This window comes from Neophocaena asiaeorientalis, unplaced genomic scaffold (assembly GCF_003031525.2).
Source record: "Neophocaena asiaeorientalis asiaeorientalis breed wild unplaced genomic scaffold, Neophocaena_asiaeorientalis_V1.1 scaffold521, whole genome shotgun sequence".
Lineage (NCBI taxonomy): Eukaryota > Metazoa > Chordata > Mammalia > Artiodactyla > Phocoenidae > Neophocaena > Neophocaena asiaeorientalis.
In genome coordinates, this window is record NW_020174712.1 from 3,306,119 (window position 1) to 3,323,002 (window position 16,884).

A 16,884-nucleotide genomic window follows, 5' to 3' on the forward strand; every position below is an offset into this window, starting at 1 on the left:
AAAATGAGGAGCTGCCAGATCCCTCCCACATTGGGGACTTCACAGGCCCTCTGGACATGATGCAGGGATCCGGGTGATGGTATTCTGATGACCGAGGTCCTGCCCGTGTGGGGTATAGGAAGGGTATGGCAGGACTCATGCCTCCCAAGGGCCCCAGCCTGGGGAGAAGCTGCGTTTCCTCCAGCCAGGAAGAGACAGTAGATACCAGTAGAGATACCCCACAGTAGCTCAGACTCATTAATCCTCTTATTAAGTCCATTGCAGTTGATGCACAAAAGGCAAGAGTGTTCACATATGATGAATAAAAATGCAAGTTGTGTACAGGGTTGGCTTTATGGGCCTGTGACCTGAGCATTTACATCTGACCCTGTGCTTAGAAAGGCCAGGTGCTGGGTTTAATACTCTGTGTTCATCCTCTTGAAATGATCAGTGATTTTTGAATAAGGGGTCTAGCATTTTCACCTTGCACTGGGCTCTGCATGTTGTACAGCATTCCCCTTTGTATGAAATTTCAACACAGATAATCAAAGTCTCCTGAAATTTCCGAGACTCCAGTCTCATATCTCACATCCTTAAGAGATAAAAGATCCAGGGCAGGGGGAGTGTTCTTCCTGTAGTTTACACCATCCTCCTCTGTGAACTCCTTGCATTTAGTCTCACCCCCCTTCTCAGTTGTACTTTATACCAGAGTAGAGGTTTTAAAATGGAAATCTTATTATTTCACTTTCCTGCCTGAACTCTTTCAGTGCCTTCTCATCGACCTGAGTGTGAAACAATGATGCCGCAATCTTGCTCTGGCCTGCTTGTCCGTTTTACTTTCTCTCTCTCCATATCAAGCACCCTGCATTCCAACCACACCCAACGACTTGACTTTCAGTCCTTAGAACATGTCCTTCTTGCTTCTGTGCTTTAGCACATGCTGTTCCTCAATCACGGGGGTTCAGCACGTTCCAAAGCAAGAACCCACGTATTCTTTTTTTTTTTTTTTTTTCTGCTGTACACGGGCCTCTCACTGTTGTGGCCTCTCCCGTTGCAGAGCGCAGGCTCAGCAGCCAGGGCTCACGGGCCCAGCTGCTCCGAGGCAGGTGGGATCCTCCCGGACTGGGACACGAACCCATGTCCCCTGCATCGACAGGCAGACTCCCAACCACTGCGCCACCAGGGAAGCCCCCACATATTCTTTATACCCCAAACTCTTCCTCAGTGATGCCTCAGGAGCTCCTGCACAAGCAAAGTAGATCCTGTGCGTGTCCTCCATCTCTATGAATGCAATACCGCACTGAATTAGAATCACCTATTTTTAAGACTGTTGAGCAGTCACTGTTTGAGATGCATTCCAAACACTTAGAAGAGTTGATTGTTATATATATAGTAATCTTGACTATAAAACCCTCACTTTTCTCCCTGACCCATCACTTTCATTCATGCCTGTTGTTCTCTTGCCTCAGATGTTGAAACTCTCTATAACCACTTCTTGCTCTTTTCATTTAATTTGATAGACTCTTACCAGGTGTATCTTTTTTACACACAAACATAAGCATTACTTTTTCCCATTTAAACTCCAAGGGTAAGCTGGGACGAAGTGAGAGAGTGGCATGGACTTATATACACTACCAAATGTAAAATAGATAGCTAGTGGGAAGCAGCCGCATAGCACAGGGAGATCAGCTCGGTGCTCTGTGACCACCTAGAGGGGTGGGATAGGGAGGGTGGGAGGGAGGGAGATGCAAGAGGAAGGGGATATGGAGATATATGTATATGTATAGCTGATTCACTTTGTTATACAGTAGAAACTAACACACCCTTGTAAAGCAATTACACTCCAGTAAAATGTTAAGAAAAAAAAAAAAGGAACTCCAATGGTTCTCTTTTTTATCTAAAGATTTAATCCAAACTTTATCATAAGGCTGATCCTGAGGCTGGTGTTGTGGCTACCATTCCTCCGGTGTTTTTGATGTGTTAGGTGATATGCCAGTCATTTACAATAATCCCACTTAATCCCGATGTTAATCCTCAGAGGTGAGCGCTATTATCTCTGCTCTGAAGGTAGTAAAATAGGGATCTAGAGAGGCTGGGAGTCCTGTCCCCACATACTCAGCAGTCACAGGGCTGGAAAAGAAATACAAGTCCGTGTGACTGCAAAGCCCATGCGCTTGCCCCACCCCACGCTAAGCTCGGTTCTCCCTATGGTTCCCTCATTCCAGACCCACTAACCCACCTCCAGCGTTCTCTCATGCCCATTCTTTTGTACATGGTGTTCTCTCCACGCAGAACCTTGCACACTTCTGAGATCATCCAGGGAGATCATTCACACCTTATTCTGAGTGCTTGCTCACCACTGTACGGGTTTTTGTGATGCTATTTGGTCATCATTAGCTTCCCCTCCCTCAACTCTGAAGACTGTGAACAGCTCTCAAGAGCTAAGACTCTGGCTAGTCACCACTGAACTTGCACAGCCTGGAGAATCACAGCACATGCCTCTCTACTTAACTCATTTATATAAAAATGATTGCACGGCTTCCCTGGTGACGCAGTGGTTGAGAGTCCGCCTGCCAATGCAGGGGACGCGGGTTCGAGCCCCAGTCCGGGAAGATCCCACAGCCCACGGAGTGGCTGGGCCCATAAGCCATGGCCCCTGAGCCTGCACGTCCAGAGCCTGTGCTCCGCAACGGGAGAGGCCACAACAGTAAGAGGCCCACATACTGCAAAAAAAAAAAAAATTGCAGACTTCCCTGGTGGTGCAGTGGTTAAGAATCTGCCTGCCACACAGGTTCGAGCCCTGGTCCAGGAAGATCCCACACTCCATGGAGCAACTAAGCCCGTGCACCGCAACTACTGAGCCTGTGCTCTAGAGCCCGCGAGCCACAACTACTGAGCCTGCGTGTGACAACTACTGAAGCCTGCGCACCTAGAGCCCGTGCTCAACAACAGGAGAAGCCACCGCAATGAGAAGCCCACGCACCACAACGAAGAGAAGCCCCCGCTCGCCGCAACTAGAGAAAACCTGTGTGCAGCAGCAAAGACCCAACTCAGCCAAAAATAAATAAATTTATTTTAAAAATGATTGCTAATAATACTTTCTAACACTTCTTGAGCATTTTCTACATGCTGGGCCCCCTTCTACACACTTAACATGCATAACCCAGTTAAGCCTCAAAAACTCTTTGAGATAATTTATCTTTTTTTTTTTTTTTTTTTCGGTACGCGGGCCTCTCACTGTTGTGGCCTCTCCCGTTGCGGAGCACAGGCCCCGGACGCGCAGGCTCAGCGGCCATGGCTCACGGGGCACGAACCTGCGTCCCCTGCATCGGCAGGCGGACTCTCAACCACTGCGCCACCAGGGAAGCCCTCCACTGGCTTTTATTTCACCTTTTGTGCCTCCTTGTTCATTCGCCACTGTGGACAAGACAAGGCTGCCACTCCATCTCACATACACACTGGACCTTACCCATACTGCAGTGTCATAAGACTGTCCTTTGAGATTTCCCTTCCAGCTGTCAGGAGTTGATCTCATTTCTCAATTCCCGCTCATGCTACCTAGGTCCCAGCCTCCCCGGCTCCCTTGGAGGCTGGACCATCCCTTGTCCTTGAGTCTTCTCTCTCTTTGCTGCCTCTCTCTGAGGTCTTGCTCCTGGAGAAGCCCTACTTCCTCTAGCACCTTCCTTCTCTGCTGCTGGCGCTTTCTCCATGGCTGCAAACAGGCTAAGCTCTTCGCCAAAACAAACAAATTGCTTCATTTGTCTCCCTTCCTCTTTTATTTTTCTTTCTACTGTCTTATCTGGAGCCTTCTCCACTTATTTTCTAGTTGTACCTGTTGCTTCCACATCCTTAAAAACATTCTCACTTCTTAATCTTTGGATGCGCCTTTATCCCTGCCCTGGAATGAAATGCTTCTCAAAGTCAACAACTGACCTATATGAGTAAAATACGATAGGCCTTTCACCTATCGTATTGGTGAAAGGAAGAAATGAGGAAGCTCCATATCTTCTTTTTTCACGTAAAATGGTGATGATAGTACCTACCTCACAGGATGCCTGTGCAGATGGCATGACATGTGAAAGCAGTGAGGGGATGCTAAATAAATTAGTTAGTGGGGTAAAACAATTCAGGATGCCTACAAACCTTGCTTTTGCAAGCTATTATCAAAATCCCACCCCATTCAAGACCTAATTCAAATATCATTTTCTTTAAGTCATCTTCCCTGATCCTCTAAAAAACCTCCCTTTCCTGAGCTAGTTATTACCATCTTCTAGAACTTTATCTCTTAAAACAGTTAAAGAACTTCTTTATCTACATCATATGACAGTTACTTTGGGGCATGTCTTTTGAAGAAATTATAATAATTAGTGTTTCTGTCATCTCTTTTACTAAATTGTAAACTTTCTTAATGGCTTTCTGTTTCATTTTCTTTTTTTTTCATCTTTTTATCCATGCTAAACACATAGTAGGTCCTTGATGAGTGTGATGTACATGAAAAAAAATGAATGATATGAAAATTCAAAAATTAGTTAAAAATATACAACTACAACTTTGATATCTGTATTTGGGTCTGGTCTCTCTTCACATTGTTCCCAGAACTTAGGATCTCTCTCATTCTCTGTTTTCCCTATCAAAGCTTCTTTTCAATATCGTAGATAAAATCAGAAGCCAGCTAACTTATATTAACATACCAACAACTGAGACAACAATCTTCAAAAGTCTGGAAAAAAACAGAGTTAGAGAATCTTGTCAGTGTATGGTCAAGCCCAGCTGCAGGGACAGGTGACTCTAGATATTCTAGTCCACTTAGCAGTTATGAACTTGTGGTTCTGATGTGTTTGTTGGGCAAATATAGTTTGAGGATAGTTTTTAAATCATTTGTCCCTGGCATTATACTTGTCAGATGCAATTCTGATTTTATTTCCTTAAAGAACGCACTGACCAGTTAGTAATCTGACCTTTTGGGAAGTGACATTTCTCAATGTCAGTCAACAACAGGCCATTCTGTTTTGTTGGCCAGATAAAATACTCTCACTCTGAGATGCATTACATAGAGTGTGTACAGATTTTTCAAAAAATGCTTTACTTTTGGTTGGAAATCAGAACATGTGACTTTTCCTAGTTTCTGCTGAACTTAAAACTCTTTTAGTTGAATGACCCTGTTGGAGGGGTCATTCTTGGAGGATTGGGGTCCTCCTGTTAAGCTCCTGTCCTCTCCACCCCACAGGCTTTATCTGGACCATGGAAGCCAGCACTTCTTCTAGGCCAGGTTAGAAGCAGATGCAGTGAAATGACAGAGGAGTCTGGAGACGAGGCGATTCATAAATGGAACATTCCCCAGGAAACTCAATTTTATCATCATAATCTTTTAGTTCTTGACAGCTGCAAAGATCAGTGCCAAAAAGAGTGAACCAGAGTTTCGGGGGTATGTTTTCCCAATTCATTCCAAAGGAAGTAAAAGTTTAGGGTTCCAAATGATCATGATGTGTTAATACACCACACAATAATATATAGAGCAAGTGAAATTATTTTACCAGAGAACTGTCCATACGAGGCCCTGAGAGGACATTTGGGACTTTGGGTCAAAAGGAAGGTGATTTTCAAATTAAGTTATGGCTTTGTCATTTACTTTTACTTATAAAATGAGATTATTTATGGCTTTCTCATTTACTTTTACTTATAAAATAAGATTATTTATGGCTTTGTCATTTACTTTTACTTACTAGAGTGATGACTCTCCTCTCTGCTGCCAATAAATCTAAAAATTAATTTAACACGTATTAAAAGCACTTTGTGCACTTCCGAAAGAAGGGTTTTTTTTTAACTCAAGAAAAAAGTCATGTTAATTATATAAACTGGTTATGTTAGTCTTCTAAAATTAAATTTATGATGGGAAAGAAGTCAGTGATATAATCAGCTTTTAGACCACAAATCATATTAAAAAAATCATGTTTCTAAGTAAATTCATTGTCAAAGAATTCAGGATACATTACCAGTCATCTGTATTATTGATCTAAGAATACCCTTTTCCCAAAACAGATATATTTTCAACAAATGAGTAAGTTTTTCTGGTAAAGGAGGTAACTGTGCTTTCCCACATTTTTATTGTTTCCTTGATTGTCAGAGATAACGAACATATAGTTAACTTGTTCAGGAGACTAAATTCTGGGGAAAAAGTCTCTAGTGGCTTAAATGAGCTGGATCATTTTTGGTTGTGTCATGATTTCCTCTGTTGAGGAAGTCTGATGTCTGAAAAAGGATTGCTCTGACATTTAGCTTCGTGTTTTATCAATACATGAAAAGCATACTAACCAAAAACAAGGAGTAAAACGATAACAAAACAAAACAACAAATGCTTAAGGATTTGTGGACTCACTTAATTTTCTCATGATGGTTACATGGAATTACATACAGTTTTTATTACCTTGACTCCATTTCTTTTCCTTGGTGTCAATTTTATTTATTGACATTTGATTCAGCAGCCTACTCGGGTTAATCACCCAGACTCATCTACTGTTGGCCATTCCCATGACAAGATGATGCAGGTAAAAATAGAAATAAAACACTATTGCTCCCTCATGGAGTTCACTTTCATATGGAAAGATTAGATACATATAGAAAAAACTTCACTAAAATGAGATTTAAAAAAAGAATATAATTTACAAAGTGATATGAGAGCATCTAAGAAAGAGCAACTAAACGTGCTATTCATTCAGTCCCTCTTTGGGAACTAATTTAAGATCACATTCTGGAAAATTCCAGTTCAGATACCTTTAAAAGCTTTGTAAATTCCCAGATCCTTCACTGAAAGGAAGCTTTAATATATGTAAAGCTCTTGGGATAGTAGCTAGGACAGAGTAAACTTCATGCAGAGTAGCCAGATACAGAAGCCCATCAAAAGATGAATGGATAAAGAAGATGTGGGGTGTGTGTGTGTGTATGTAATGGAATATTACTCAGTCACAAAAAAAAGAATGAAATCTTGCTGTTTGTGACACATATGAATGGACCTAGAGGGTATTATGATAAGTGAAATAAATCAGACAGAGAAAGACTAATACTGTATGATTTCACTTACATGTAGAATCTACAAAACAAAAAAAATGAGTAAACATCACAAAACAAAAACAGAGTCATAGATACAGAGAAACAATAGGTGGTTGCCAGAGGGGAGGAGCTGAGGGGAGGAAAAAAACAAGTGATGGAAATTAAGAGGTACAAACTTGCAAAATAAATGAGTCACAGGTGTGAGATGTACAGGATGGGAAATACAGTCCACATTATGTAATATCTTTGTATGGGGACATAACAACAGCAAGATATTAATATCTGTAAGGCTCTTCAGATAGTAGCTAGCACAGAGTAAAGTATGTAATTTTTTCTTATTAATATCTTTTGTATTGAAAAAAATCAAATAACTTTTTCTGTAGTTTACTGAAATCTTGTTATTCAAGTTTTCATTGTTTTCTTGAGTTTAATCAAAACAGATATTTTGATTGGCCTTGGAAGGTCTCCCAATTCTTACAGTTTTTAATTTGAAAAGATCTCCCAGATGGCTACCTTCTTCTACACTGAATTCTCTGTTTAACTATATTCTAAAGCCTTAAAGTAAACCTCTTAAATTTTGTAACTCTAGGTTTTAACGTTTCTCTCTTACACTTATCTAAAAAGGAAAAAATTACTCTTTAGTGTTGATCATATTGTTTGATGAATGTGATGATAACCTGAGACTTTAAGAAAGTTGAGTAGAAACCAAATTTTTTTGGTGTCTGAATTATTCACTAAATGATGTGTGTCCTTTGAGTTTTATCTAAGTTTCTGGTTATATTTCTCTTTATATCATTGTTAGAAATATAGTGCTTCTCACCAGGAAGACTATATTTTATTTTTAAAAATAATAGTGTTTTCTAAAATCTTCATCTTTTTTTCCTTCTCCTCAGTTTCATGACTTCCAAAAAAAAAAAAATCAGAAAATCTTGTCAATTACCATTTGATCTTTAAATTCAAGCAACATTTTGTAATCAATGTGTTGCCATTAACACAACATCGAGGGGAAAACTGTGAGCCATTCATTCATTCCACAAATACTGACTGAATATTTAATAGAGTGACTTGTTTGCCATGTGCCTACAAGGTTTCAGCTGCTATCGTAAAGCAAGCTGAGTTTTCCCTGTAACTTTAATTCTGCCCAAGCAATCTGTACCTTTTCCCGTACTTGCTTCTCTCAGGATCTCCCTTTACTTAAACTGGTTCAAGCTGGTGCTCGAGGTATATCAGACAACACAATTCTATTCACACTGTTCCAGAAGAACTCAGTGGTTATAAAATTTTTATCTTCACTACTAGTAATGCTATGCTATATACGTCTCCAAATCTAGATATTGATATTTAATATCAAATCTAGATATTAAAAGTTATTTATCCCCACAGGATATAATAATATTTACTGTACTGCAATTATATATCTGACAGATTAAGTGTACATGCTTCAGAAAGTGCTCAAACAGTTCACCAGATGACACAGTTAGCACCAGAACAGCTGAAACTGTTATCTAATCTCTTTTCCTTTGTGAACTTTAGTACAGAGAATTGAAATCATTAGATGTGAAGGCATCCTGATAATCTACGAAATAGCTCACTTTTAAACAACCAAGTGTTGCTTTCTTAAACTTTTTTAGTTAATAGCGTAAAGTGAAGGAAAACCTTATAAAACATTAAGATCTGATATTAATAGGATCCAAAGAGGCAGAAGTAGCTGACGTGTCCACAGGTGGAGGATGAGACCCTCAACGTCAAAAGCTTAAGCATGTTTCTTTCCATCAATGAGGCTGCTGTCTCTACCAATGGTCACCTTCATGGAGGACTAAATGTCTCTGAAGAAGTTAACTACCCCTGACTAGAAGTAGGGACAGGGACTTTTTAGAGGACAGAATGAACATTTATACTAATACATTTTCTCCAACGTGGCCAATTATTCCTTAGAATGTCTCATTTGCATATTTTTTGTGTGTATACATTTTAAAAGTTTCCCATTCTTCATGCCATTCCCTGCTTAGACTCTTAAGGATTTTTGTAACAAGTGCTCTTGGTTAGAAGCCTATTTTTGCTACAGTTGGTTTAGGAATCTAAAAAGGAGAAGTATTTCCACATTGATTGGACTAACTTTCCTACCTACAGAAGAAGATACAATTCATTATAAGAAAATATTTTTGACATGCAATTTACACCAACTGTTGAGGAAACATCTCAAAGGAAAGTTAGAAGAATTGAATGTCTAGGTTATACAAAAAATCAAAAATTTAAAAAGTACGCAACAGTGCAAATTAAAGAACCAAAATATCACTAAAATGTTCAAATAACGTTCTTATGAAAAATAAAATTTCCTTAAATTCTAACATGGAGAGAAAAAATTTAGGAAATATAATGAGAATATGGCTAGATTTTTTTTTTTTTTTTGAGGTAGGAAAATTTTCTTTGAAAGTGAGATCTTTGGTTAGAGGTAGGAAAAGAGAAAGTTTTCTGGATTTTTGTTCAAATAACGCTTTTCAAAGGTGCAGAATTAATGCTGGAGCTATGCATACCAGACCTGTAAGGGGAAGAGGAAACTACTGTCTTTTTGGCTAAAATTCCTGGTTGGCAAAACTTCTGTTTTGAAGACTGGGGTAAAGTGTAATATAGATCTACGTGGATATATCACGTTGCTGAAACTCAAAGTAAAACCTTCTCTTTGCTGGTTCTCTGTCATTTATTCAAATAAGATCATCTTAAGTGAGCTTAAGCTGGAATGAGGTTTCTTATCCATTAATATTTAGAACTCAATAGTTATAGAAGTGTTCCCTCATAGCTAAATGTATATGTCCTAACTTTTCCAGAAATGTTGTAAAGAGATCTTGAAAATCTCCATATAATTCTTTGCAGTGATAATTTAGAATTTAATAGGCATCAATGATTAAATTATTTGAGGAACTTTTAAAAAATTATCTAATACAATTAGGTACTACTATACTTCATTATAAAATGCAACAAGAGCTCACACATTTCATTTGAATGTCAACATAGTTATATATAGTTTAGGCCTTCCAAATATTATAAATTACTTAAAATAGAAAATCTTAAAAATGATGCAGAAATACTATGGAATCATGTTTCCTGAAATCTAATTACTATGTACAATTTAAAATAATTGATTAAACACGATTAGTCTTTAAGATGCATAGAACCAATTTCAACTTTAGCTATTATTAAATTAGCATGTTATACATTAAAATCAGCTGGAAGATAGTCAAAATAAACCTTTAAAGGACAGCATGACACTTAAGAGTTGCTATATATCTTACTTTGATTATAAAATTCAATGCTGGAATAGAGTGTAAAAGTGTCCAGAAATATGAATTAAAGTGGTTTACCAAATATTTTGCTTTCTAATTCTTAACATCTGGATATTTAAAATTTCCTAATCTTTGCTACTTTATGTACAAGAATTCATACTATATTAATCCAACTTTTGCTTTTTAGATGGATATCTTAGAGATGAGGGATTATATAGTTATTAATTCTTAATATAATTTTTGATACATTCTTACTTTTTACTACAACATTGTGATAAATTTTCCATAAAAAGGGTATAAAAATTTAGGCTTAAAAAAAATAATAATCATGACATCTAATATAGAAAAAAGAGTGGGAAGTCTCTACAACCAAAAGCATATCTGTATCAGGAATGATACTAACATACTATTCTCTCCGTCACCCAGAAACTCAAGTTATGGGGAAGTATAATGTAGCCAGTTATTACCAGTAACCTTTCAGGTTTATAAGGAAAATCAAAAGAAATTCTCCTATTGTAGACTTTATTTTCATCCTTTGGTCTCTTCCCAATTCATGACCTCTACTTTCCTCTGGCTTACGGAAGACAATTCCGTAACTTTTTTATAATCAACTGCTAATCAACATCAGTTCAACATTAATTTTAAATGACCTGATTTTAGAGCATATTTCTGATAGGGATACTTACTGTACTTATTTTCCCCTGCAAATTTGAAAATAGCTATAAATAGAAAAACAATATCCTCTAGATATTAAAGTTTCTAAGCTGGTTTTGTTTAAAACTTATATGCTGTAAATTTTTCCTTGAGAAAATTCTGATATATTATAGGACATTTATAGCTTTTATCCAATTGTGATCTTGAAACTATAATTTCATATCAAGGAAATTAAAGCCTCATCACTGTTTGTAAATGTTTTGAGTTTCTCTGATCAAATGCAGTATAATAGGTAATAGGACTTCTTTTTCGAGATCAAGCCTATATTTACGGTAACTAATATAAAAACAGTCAAGTCCGAGGTTACCAGTACAACGTCTGAATGCCAAGTTGTAGACACTGGACAAAGTACAGTCAGAGGTCAGTAAAACTCTGGAAGCCCGTGAGCAGAGACAAATGCGCTACAGTGCAATAGCCAGAACTACAGACATAAGATTCAGATGTAGCCGAAGCAGAAGGCGAGGAAGTGTCTGGGGAGACATTCTAGTTCGATTTTGAAGGATGCATGGCAGGTGGCTGCCGCTGCGGGGGTGATCTGAAGAAAAAGTCTATACAGAGGAGACTGGCTTTGCAAAAGTTTGGTATAGTGCGTTTGGGAAATAACAAAGTATTTGCTATTGCCAGCAGCTGAGTTGGGAAGTGGCAGAAATTAAGAGTCCCTAAATAGATAAAAGCCAAGGTGCAGAGTCTTGAAGTATAGGGATTATAGCTCTGCGTCTGGTTCTCAAAATTGTTGCGTTAATAACTACGTAGATGTGTGGTGCAGAAGTGCACTTACAATGCTAATCTTTCATAGCATATCACCTTAAAAGGTTACTAATGGAGGGGAAAAAAGTACAGGTATAAAGTTTGTGTGTCACTCTTCCCAGTGGGGCTGACTCCTGTCACATATGGTGCCACCACAAAGGCAACAGGGTACAGCCTTAGGTATTTCCACACCTGGTTCTTCTAAAAGCTCCCCCAAGAAAAACTAAAGCAAAATCATTTTCTTGCTGCAGGACTTTTCACTGTGTTAATTCTAGAGAAATTCCTTTTGCCGTGTAAAGCTCTGACAGGAATTAAATTGAAGAGAGACTTCTTCCACCTTTCCTCCTGCTATAGCAGAATCACTTCCTTGGCTGATATCTTTATTTATAAAATTTGACCTAACACTAGGTCTGTTAGTTAAACTTTCCTTTGAAAGTTAAACGTAAGTGAAGTACAATGCTATCGTTTCACCATTTTATCCTACCCAATGTCTCACACACACAAATAGACAATATTCCTAGTTAGAGCTCTTATTATTAAATGTTTGGAGATGATTTTCTGGACTGAGATTGCTTGTACCTTCAATTTTTTGAATAGTTTTATACCTTGAATATTGGTGACATTTAGAAGAGAAGTTTTGAAAAATATTCTCCCTATGCTTTATAACTGTCTTATCTGAGGGCATAATGACATTGCTGTATTTGTGAAACAGGTGCTGTGTGCTCATATGTAGCAATGAAAGTTATATTATTATACTTAAAAGGTCCTATGTCATCCACATATTGGGTAAAAGGATAGAAAATAAAAATATATTTCTTAGAAGTAGATCTCAGCTCCTATTTATTTTATATTTCACGGTAGATTTCATCTTTAGCACATAGAGGTTTTTATTCAAAGTTTTCAACAAAATTTTTTTCCCTAAATATTTTCCATAGAATTCTAAATGATCTGACGTTTCTAGTAGACCAACAATAGAACTGATTTACGTAAAACTGAAATGTTGCTGAAACAATTTAATCATTATTCGGTCATTTCTTTACCAGGAATTTCGATTTGACTGACCAATTTCAATCCACAGTAACAGCTTTGTTCCTAAGAGACTATAAATCAAAGAAATACTCAGTAAGGAGCAATTCCTACTGCAGTTCAAAGTCTGTGCTATTATCACGTAGTGATGGACAGCAAACATCCATTGCAAATATTAGTACATTTGTTGGAGGAGGGTCGTGTTTTTGGTTTCACTCTCTATCTCTGAAACCTATCTGCTTGTGAGAAAAGTTGTGCAATAAAAGAAGTTTTACCGACACATACTATAGCTATGCTTGAACTCAATGCAGCGATTCACTTCCTTTCTTTGCCTGGATTCCAAGCCAGGGAACACAATGAGGGTGTTGTGCTCTGGGCTAGCGTGGCATGCATGATACTCGGAAAGGACGCGTGAGCAGCTTCCAGTACCTACACTGTTTGCTTTACAACTACCCGCAACTAAATCAAACAGCACACCAGGACTCTGTGCTCAGAATACGCAAGGGCACAAGCCACTGGCTCTTATGACCTACATAGGGTACGGAATTCCTTAATTTAAACGTATATAGAGGTGTGTTAAGAGTTAAATACATCATTTCGGAGGCTTAAAAATAAATGCTTCACAATTTTCGAGCTGCTGATTTTCCACGTAATTCTCTAAATGTATGTCAAAGTGCAGGTCGTAAAAGAATCCATTGTTTCTAAGGGAGAAAGATTGTTGCTGGTTATGAAGGCTGTCCAGAACGACAGGCCATCGTGGTTTGTTAAAACAGCGAATATTTATTTTAAACCCCAAGGCATATTAGTAATTTTTAAAAAAATCATTACAATTTCTAGAACCTGAACTTACTGAAACAATTCTAAGTCTCTGACACTATTTGATGTATGTGTATGTATGTATGTGTGTGTGTTTGTGTTTGTATGTATTTCCTTGGTAAATCCAAAGAACACAATGATTGTAAATGTTTAGGTTAAGTTTTGCTCGGAGTTATTGTTATGCTGTGCTTGAAAAAGGACAAAAAAGCTTACCTCTGTCAGTCAAGTGGCTACACAGGGACCTCCTTCTCAGCCTCAGCTTCAGCATGCAGACAGATGCTCTCTGAGCCAACAATCTGTTAACAGGAAGCAGGTAAACCCGAGAGCGTCCGCCTGCGTTACAGTCCAGTGCCCATCCGAGCACACACCTGCTTTTTCAGACCTGCCACTCATATGCTACAGCCACGCACAGGACCTGTGTTTGCAGACGAAAACACCTCCTTTGGGGTCACTAGTTTTCAGGGTAAGCAGCTAGAGAGCTGCTGAGATAACATTGCAGGGAAGGCGAGCCTTCCCAAGACAAAAACCTTTTCTGCTGTCTGATAGCAGATATGCAGCATTATCTCTCTGCATTCCACGTTCTCAAATCAGCTACTAGGAAAGGCAGTCGACAGCTCGTCCAAATGGCAGCTGGCAGGCATGCTTGGCTGTACTAATTGTATACTAACATGCCCACTACTTCTCTTTTCCCTCAATAGATTTTTTTAAAAATGCTTCTTCCAGGGTAAAGCTCAGCGGAATATGCCACACTGTTTTCCATAAGTAAAATGGCTGGTCCTCCCAGCACTGCTGCAGACAGCTCATTGGGTTCCACTGGCTTTTCGTAGTCATAGCAACAACCAACAGACAGACTTAGCAAGCATGGCTGATCACGTGCAGTGCACGACACAGCTTGTTAATTTCTTTTCATGAAACTCATCATTTTGGGAGGAGGGTAGCTTCTGTTATCGCTCTCAGTATTTCACCGATAGTGCAAGTGCTCTGAGTTTTCAGCTTTCAGGAGGAACTTTTGTTATATGAGCCAGTGCTTCATGTGAAATTGAGAAAGCGAAGCCCTTCTCAATAGATAGATTCGGGTCTATCCAGGTTAATAACATGCAAATCACTGTAGAGACAGTAATTGGAACCATTGTTAAAACAGCTTCCACCTTCGCGTCATAGCGTAAAGGAGACTGGCAAATGTGGACAGTTATACTTTCTGTTTTTCAGTGATAATCTTGTAGCCACTTAGCTGAAACAAAGCCCTATGGCTCATTATATGTGGCCAAAATAACCAAAGATGTTACCTATGGATCCATGTATTTAATTATTTTAATACACTTTTTATGTACTACAGAATTTAAAATAAAATTCTAAAAATTCCTATTGTTTCCTACTGAAGAAAATGATTAACTCAATTATAATTTATTTGTAATATTAAAATACTTTAGGAAATCCAACCCAAATTAAAACTGCTTTGCTTGGGCTTCCCTGGTGGTGCAGTGGTTGGGAGTCCGCCTGCCGATGCAGGGGACACGGGTTCGTGCCCCGGTTCGGGAAGATCCCACATGCCGCGGAGCGGCTGGGCCGGTGAGCCATGGCCGCTGGGCCTGCGCGTCCGGAGCCTGTGCTCCGCAACGGGAGAGGCCACAACAGTGAGAGGGCCGCGTACCGCAAAAAAGGAAAAAAAAAAAAAAAAAAGCTTTGCTTTAAATTCCACCTTTCAAGCAGGAATAGTTGTGCTTCCTCAGTTAGATGGATCACATCCCACCCTTGCTTAAAATTTCACCTCTTCAGGGAATTTCTCATAATACATACCATTAACCTTTTATACTTTGTGCAAAATCCCCACCCTTTAATACTGTCACCAGTCATATTCTGTTTGATATATTTTCAAGACGCCATCCGGTTTATTTTCGTTTCTAGCCACGTGACTGAAATAGTTGTATTAATACTTTGCACTTGTAAACATAGCTACTTCCTTCATTTGCTGCTAGTCGTCGATTTCCTGTTTTGTGAGTGTTGCATTTCCCAGCCCGTGTTAGGACTCCTGCTCCAGTAGTAATTCCCTAACTTTACTATGCATAAGAATCCTGTGCATGCAGATGTGGGGATCCCATTTTCCTTCTGTCTCCAAACAGATTCACAGTTGGAGGGTTTGAGCCTGCTCAGGTTAGCATATCTGCTGAAGAAACGTGGGTGGGCCTTTCCCACTCCACATTGTTTGCAACCTGCTCTGACTTAAGGTACTTTTTCCCTTAAGTTATTTTGAGTTTGCTATTCTTGAACTTGCCCCTGCCTTCAATGTCAGCCTCATATTCTACTCTTCATTCCCCAGGTTTCAACAATTTTGAATGACATCCCATTTCTGGCTTCCTTGCCTTGCAGATGTTCCTGCTTCCTAAAAGCTTTTCCACCAGATCCCATCCCTGCCCCCGCCCCAGCACCTTTTGCCTCCATCCCAATCTGCCTCCGACTTTATCTTTGAACACCTTGCTCAAACAGACCACCTCGCTAAAGACAGCCACGGAAAGAGGTTGTAGGGGGCTCCTGTGTGCCTCCAGTGTACCTGGAATCTACCTCTACTATTACACACTTGTCATGCACCGTAGGTTATTAGCAGTCTTCCTTTCTTGTCTGACTTCTCCACTGCTCTGTCTACTCCCCGAAAGCCAACCTGGTCCATGTCTTATTTGTCATACTTGGAATATTCTAAGTTTTCAGTACATTTTGAAGGAGAACCTAAAACACTGTCTGAACAGGTGCTGAATGACTGGATAGTGTGAGGTCTGGGTTTTAATTCATCTTTTCAATACCATGCATTATTGACTTACTGTAACTTCAGAAGAATTTAAGTGATTTTGATTAAATGTTGGCATTTTTTAAAAGTTATGAAGAAACATCCTAAATTCATCTGGTGTCTTAGGGTAGCTTTTCTTTTCATTGTATGTACGTGACTGTTTGGCTAGGTTTAAGAATCTCTGGAGTCATTTTCCTTTGGAATTTTGAAGGTCTTCTTTTATCTCGTGGCTTCTTGCCCCGGGGCACCATCAACTATAATCCACCGAAGAAGAGAACTAGAAACCGCCCAAAGCTGCTCAGGATCAGAAACTGGGAAGTTGGTAGGAACTGAGACAAATCTTTCTGCTTCCATGGTGTCCCTCATGGGACCTCTGTTCATCATTATAAATCACTCTGTGTGGCAGGGGGTGGGGATTGGGGAGGGATGGATGAGTGTTCTGTGCATGCTGTGGCTTCATCACCTACCCCAAGCCTCTCCTCTCATATGTAACTC

At 39.1% G+C, this 16,884-nt stretch overlaps 1 protein-coding gene across 3 annotated transcripts in view; it reads right to left on the reverse strand.

Annotated features, from left to right (window-relative positions):
• Positions 1-13,880, reverse strand: part of SORBS2 (sorbin and SH3 domain containing 2) — a 205,853-nt gene extending 191,973 nt beyond the window's left edge. For all 3 annotated transcript variants that reach the window (XM_024760020.1, XM_024760016.1, XM_024760019.1), the window contains exon 1: positions 13,824-13,880. The gene's annotated coding sequence lies outside the window, so the exon portion shown is untranslated. The remainder of the gene's footprint in view (positions 1-13,823) is intronic.
• Between the last annotated feature and the right edge of the window lie 3,004 nt (positions 13,881-16,884).